At 36.4% G+C, this 6,250-nt stretch overlaps 1 pseudogene; it reads left to right on the top strand.

Annotated features, from left to right (window-relative positions):
• Positions 1-288: 288 nt before the first annotated feature.
• Positions 289-514, top strand: LOC102845372 (annotated as a pseudogene).
• Positions 515-6,250: the final 5,736 nt, after the last annotated feature.

The following is a 6,250-nucleotide window of genomic DNA, read 5'->3' as shown; positions in this document are numbered from 1 at the left end:
ATTGGTTTGAAAAAAATTGTTTGTTTCTTTTTTAAGCTATTTAATGTGAATTAAAAATTCATTTACATGTATCATATTTATTTCTAATGTAAAATAAGATGAATTATATGTGTTCCAGATAATTTATCTTTAAAGTAAATAGCATTTACTCTTGGAAACTCCCTTGTCTGGGGTATATACATAATGATAGTATATAATGTTTCCAGAATAAATATCATCATCGTGAGCTAATGGGTTAAGCAGTTAAAACTCTCAGTTTGGGCATTTGCTTTTGGTTAGGGGGCCATGATGGCTGGGCAAGAGGATTGGTGCAGCAGGAAGTCACCAGGACTGGACAAACCAGGAGTACATTGAGGTCATCACCATCAACATCAAGAAAATCACAGACTTTCTCACTTCATTCGTTATGTCTTATTGCTCAAGACTTGCAGCGCTAAACAAGAGATTGACAGCCCTTGAACAGAGGATAGAATACACTGAAGCCTGGGTAACAAAAGGTGAAATGCTCCCCTAGAGCTATGCCATGATGCTGCTGTCAGTTTGCTTTGCAGAACACAGGTCCGTGTAGGAAAGGCCCAGCACTCTTCAGTGCCTTCTCTCCTTACATAACATCAGGGCTCTTTCTCATTTTCCTTTTTACAAAAGTGTAACCTTTTGTCTCTACTATGTGCATCTTGAGGTGTAATGTGGCATGTGGGGGAGAAGTCCAGGGGGCTCTTGAAAATATTAGACACTTTACCTTTTCAGTGACATTTTAGAGAACTTCTTGGCAGTGTGTTTGGGGTACTCAGAGCCAAAAGCCTCTCTGTAAGGTCCTTTGTACCACTCTCTCTTTCTGTGTCAGACTTTGCTTTTAGCTCTTCATGCTTCTGTGCTGTTTCAATAAATACTCTTTGTCTCCTTTCACCTTTGGTAGGGGACGGGGACCGTCCTGGAAGAGACCCTTAACCCTGACAAGGTGACTGTCAGAATCTTTTTGCTGACCTACCAGTCTTCTTATCCTCTTGGGGAGGTCAAAGCCAGGCCCCTACTTGACAGAACATTTCCAGAGCTTTCTGTTACCTGGAGTCTTTGCCTCTCATATTCTATAATAAACTCCTTAATCTTAAAAATAAAAACCAAAACCCAGTTTGAAAGCATATGTAAATGTATTTATAAGGTATAATACTACTATAGCTGATAATACTAATCTCAAATTAATGTTCTCTGCTAGAATTTTTAGAAGTATTTTCTAAGTAAACTCAAACACTAGTTGCTGTCAAGTAAGAACCTACTCATAGTTGACCTTCAGTGGGTTTAGATTGTATAGAAAGAGATTGCCCATCTTTCTAAGTCATAATGGTTTCGTTGTTATGTGCCGTTGAGTCACTTGCAACTCATAGCGACCTATGTACAATAGCTATGAAGCCCACCCTGTACTGAGTTAGTCCCACTGACTCTGACACACCTACCCCCATTGCCCTAGTCACTCTATCAATCCATCTCATCTGAGGCCTTTCTCGCCTACGCATGATCTCCGAGCATGATGCCCTTCTTCAAGGGTAGGTCCCTTCAGATCATGTGCCCAAAGTATGTAAATGGAGCTTCAAAATCCTAGCCTCCAAGGAGAAACTTGGTTTCACCCTCTCCAAGACAGACCATTTGTTTTCTTGGTATGATATCCATGGTATTCGTTCAAGACTCTTCTCTAGCACTACAGCTCAAAGGCTTCAGTTCCCCTTTTATCATTCTTAATCATTGTCCAGCTTTCTGATGCATAGCAAGTAATTGCAAAGACCATGGACTTGATCAGGCGCACCTTAGTCTCTATATTGACATCATTCCTTTTCAGTACTCTAGAAAGATCCCTGACAGCAGATTTACCTAATGCAATTCTTCTTTTGATTTCCTGACTTTATGATTTTAAATTACGATTTTTGAACAATTAGTTCACTAACATTTAAAATCAGAACAAACCATATATCTCTCTATCCTTTACTAGTTGTATATTTTTGTGTATTTTTAAATACTATGTAATCATCCTACTGGATGATGATCTTAAAAAATATTATGATAGGTGTTTGCTTCTGTTGCAGAAATAGTTGAAATTTCTTTTGACATCAGACTGTAAGTAAGCACTCTTTAAAAAACTTTTTTGAGGGAGCTTTGGTATTTTAGTCCACAGGGAGTTGTGCTGCTGATCCAAAGACTGCAAGTTTCTGACCGTGTGAATCCACCAGCCACTCTCAGGAGGAAGACGGGTGGCAAGCCCATTGTGTTAGGATGATGGGCGTCACCAGGAGTCAGACCAACTAGATGACTTTTTAAAAAGTAGGAAGATTTGCAAAAGCTTTGTGAGTTATTATGAAGTCTGAGGTTTCCAAGACAGTTTTTACTTATAGTAGATACCTTGTTTCTACCAAGTTTAAATTACTGGAAATTTGCATTGGCTTAAGATAATTAGTAGATCTTTTGTTTAAGTATTGTTTAAATTTGGATTTATTTTAAATAGATACTAAATAAAATAATACTACTCCAACCCAGTTAAAATACTCTTAAAAGCTGAATATTTGAAAATTATTTTTTTTAATATTTTTAATAGTCACATTTAGCAGTTTTAGAGTTTTGGATATTGTAACAGAAGGCCACATCTCTCTGGCAGATAGACAGTCCTCTCTGAGTTTACAGTCCTTTTCTGAGTGTACAGCTCAGAAATCTTGTGGAGGGTCAGCTAAGAGTTGATTTCAACTCGATGGTAGAGTTTGAATTTGATTTTTTTTAAATATTCTACCTCTACCTAAGTCTTCCAGATTGCACAGTAGTCTGAAACAAATCTCAATAGAGCTAAAAGTTCCCATTAGAAATGCTATTCTTTAATATATCAGTCGTACAAAGTGATAATTTTTATTCTCTTTCATGTTTTAGTTGAATTCTTGAGCTATGTACTACTTTTAAATCTCCCTTTAGTAATGGAATTGTAGATACTCTATTCTTCGTTTATATCATTTTCTTCAAGTGAAAAAACTTGTGTTTTGAGTAAATATCTAGAATATGACTTTGAGATGAGTAAATATCTAGAATATGACTTTGAGATCAGTAACCAAGTCACTCAAACTCTTATATCTTTGCATTTCAGTCATGATCCTCTCTGAAGAAAGATCTGCTTGTGATAGATTTTCTTGATAACAAATTGGTATAAATTTTAAACCTTACTGCTATTGGAGGGGTGGGATTCATTCATTCATTAATGAGTATTTCCTTACCCATCCCCTTCCCTCTTCACTTCTTGTTCCAGATTGTTGTCATACATATACTACCTAATCATACAGTCATACATGTAATAATACAAACATTACAGAAAGTACTTTCCTTCATATATTCCAGTGTAATGTTCATTATCTGTCCACTCTTCCTGTTTTCCCACCACCCCATGTCAATCCTGTTCTATAAAAGCAGTCTTCTGTGTGACTTAAGAAATTTCACTCAGCATAATGTCTTCCAGACTCATCCATACTGTGTAATGTTTTACATGTTCCTTGTTTTCCAGTGTTGCATGTTAATGCCATTGTATGAATATACCACAATGTTTCTGTCAATTTGTTTGTTGGGGGGGCACTTGGACTGCTTCCATCTCTTTGCTATTGTCAGTAATGGTGCAATAAATGTGGGTGACATTTTACTGCTATTTTTATAAGGAAGCTTGATGATACAGTGCCTGATTATTTGGGCTGCTAACCTGAAGCTCGGTGGTCTGAGTCAGCCAGCTGCAATCTTCTTCTATAACAATTTATAGCCTTAGAAACCAAGTGAAGGAGCACTGTGAGACAGAACCAACTCTACAGCAGTGAGTTTTGGTTTGTTATTTTTTATAGTTTAATGGTCTTGCTTATATAATCCAAGAATACTTGAAACACTTACTGATGAAGCTCACAGAGTATAGTCGTTAGGGTGGTTTCTGGTATGAACCTCAGAAGACCTCAAGAGAACCAGTAAACAATATAATAGACAAGATTGTCTATGGCTATACGACCCTGAATGTGCCCGATCTCGTAAGCTAAGCAGGGTCAGGCCTGGTTAGTACTTGGATAGGAGAAAAGATTGATTTTTGTCGAGGGTTTTATTTTACTTGGATCCACAGTCAACACATAATGGAAGCCTCAGTCAAGAAAACAAGTGATGTGTTGCATTGAACAAATATACCATTGACCTCTTTATCACAGAGCAAGAATATCACTTTAAAAACAAAAATACATTTCCCCTCTGCTCCACTCCTTTCGTTTTGGAATGGGATCCTTTATTTCAAATGTACTTTAACTTTCTTTTTTTTTTTTTATTTTGAAAAAAAAGGTACATCTGACCCAAGCCATAATTTTTTTTATTGCTTCATACGCTTGCCAAAGTTGGACATTGAATAAGAAAAATAAAAGGCTCAATGCCTTTGAATTGTCTTGGATATTGAGTGTACCATGATCACCAAAAGAAGAAATCTGCCTTGGATAGATGAGGCTTCATATCATACGCTTGGGATATGCTATCCGGAGGGGAAAGACATCATGTTTGGATATTAGAAGAAGTGGGAGACCTTCTAGGAGAAGAATTGACATAGTGACAACAGAGAACTTATGCACAACAGGAACTGAGGCCAGTGCAGGGCCAGGCAAGGGTTTGTTGTCTTAAACACACTGTCACTGAGTTGGAGAAGACTTGATAGCACCAAAGAGTGCAGTGGGCCTACAAGGAAAGGAAGATACTCCTGTTGACGACATAATTTAATTTAGAAATGGAATTCAGGATACGATCTCTACATTCTCTTTCAGATGCTGAGTTTGAGTTTGAAGACTAATTTAGGAAAAGAATGTCGGGAGGATTAAGAGGGCAATAAAATAATCCCCTACTTAACATTTTATCTTTTTTGGCAAGATGATCCACAAGTTTTTGCTTGGAAGATTCAGTCTGCAATTCCTTAAGCGTTCTTTCTAAATAGTTCATTGGTATATTAATGCAATAATTGAGACTATATTAGGCTAATAAGAAAAGTAAAATGTTTTTATGAAACATTTTGAGTTTATATAAAGATTGTGAATCCTTTGGGGGAAAGTAAGCATGTCCACTTGTAAATATTTTGTTAACACTTGAAATGTGAGCAAGTTATAAAAAATACAAACCTTTGGGGTTCTTGTAGTTGCCACTAAGCAACTCTTACTAAAACACAGAATGACCAGTATGTCAACTGGTTATATAAAAAAAAATTCCAAACTCACTGTTGTCAGTTCCAACTTTCAGCTACCCTTCATTAAGGTTTCCACAGCTATAAATCATAAATGGAGGAGACTACCCATCTTTATCCATCAGAGGGGATGGTAAGGATTTGAATTGCCAGAAATCCTTGACCTGTCAGTTAATACAGCCCTCAGTGTGCTACACTGCCAGAGCTGAAACAAACAAACATTGAAGATGTGTTAGTATTATCCTACTCATCTTTGTGGAATTAATCCACTTTTTACATAAAACACCAAGTAGTAAGCACAATTGGTAATGAGACAATATAATCTTTATGCAGAATTACTTGTGATAGTCATAATCTCCAGAAACCAATAAAAATGCTATTCATGAGAGGCCTAGTTGGTCAATCTGTCATTTAATCTTGATTGTAAAATAGGATTTAGCAAAATATTTAGCAAAAATACTAAGTGTACACATTTCTTTTTCAATGGATAGTTGGTAGTAGTCAGAAACATTGAGAAGAAGTGTATTTGATTGGGTGTTTTGAGTGAAGGGATAATAGATACTCAACATGTGCTTTTGTTCACGAACAATACACTGGTTACACTCCATAAATCAAGACTGTGATAAAAAAGACCATGCATCCTGATCTGATGTTAATAAACATCTTGTGGAGGAATTGGCCAAATCATTTTACGAATTGTAGCTGTGAAAAATGGGAGACTGTGGTGATAAGATATTATAATACAGAATTTAGATAAATCTTCCTTAGGAAATGATGGTGAGCTGAACTCTTGGGGAAAAGAAGAAAACTAATAAGTGGAGGGAAGATTGAAAGCAAGTTAGTCTGGAGTTTTGTGAAATGGAATGAATAGGCGTGCCATATCTATATAATGTTGCAAGCTATACTCTCTTTGTAAGAGTTTTTTGTTTAGAAAGAAACATTTTTAATGCTAAAGATTATGCAATTCTACTTGATATATACATCCAACAGAAATGCAAACAGGCCCCCCAAAAAGCATGTATAAGAATGTGTAACATTCTTAAA

The sequence above is a fragment of the Elephantulus edwardii genome, unplaced genomic scaffold (assembly GCF_000299155.1).
Source record: "Elephantulus edwardii isolate Elephantulus edwardi_28Jun2011 unplaced genomic scaffold, EleEdw1.0 scaffold00019, whole genome shotgun sequence".
Taxonomy (NCBI): domain Eukaryota; kingdom Metazoa; phylum Chordata; class Mammalia; order Macroscelidea; family Macroscelididae; genus Elephantulus; species Elephantulus edwardii.
This window is presented reverse-complemented; position numbering and strand designations above follow the sequence as displayed.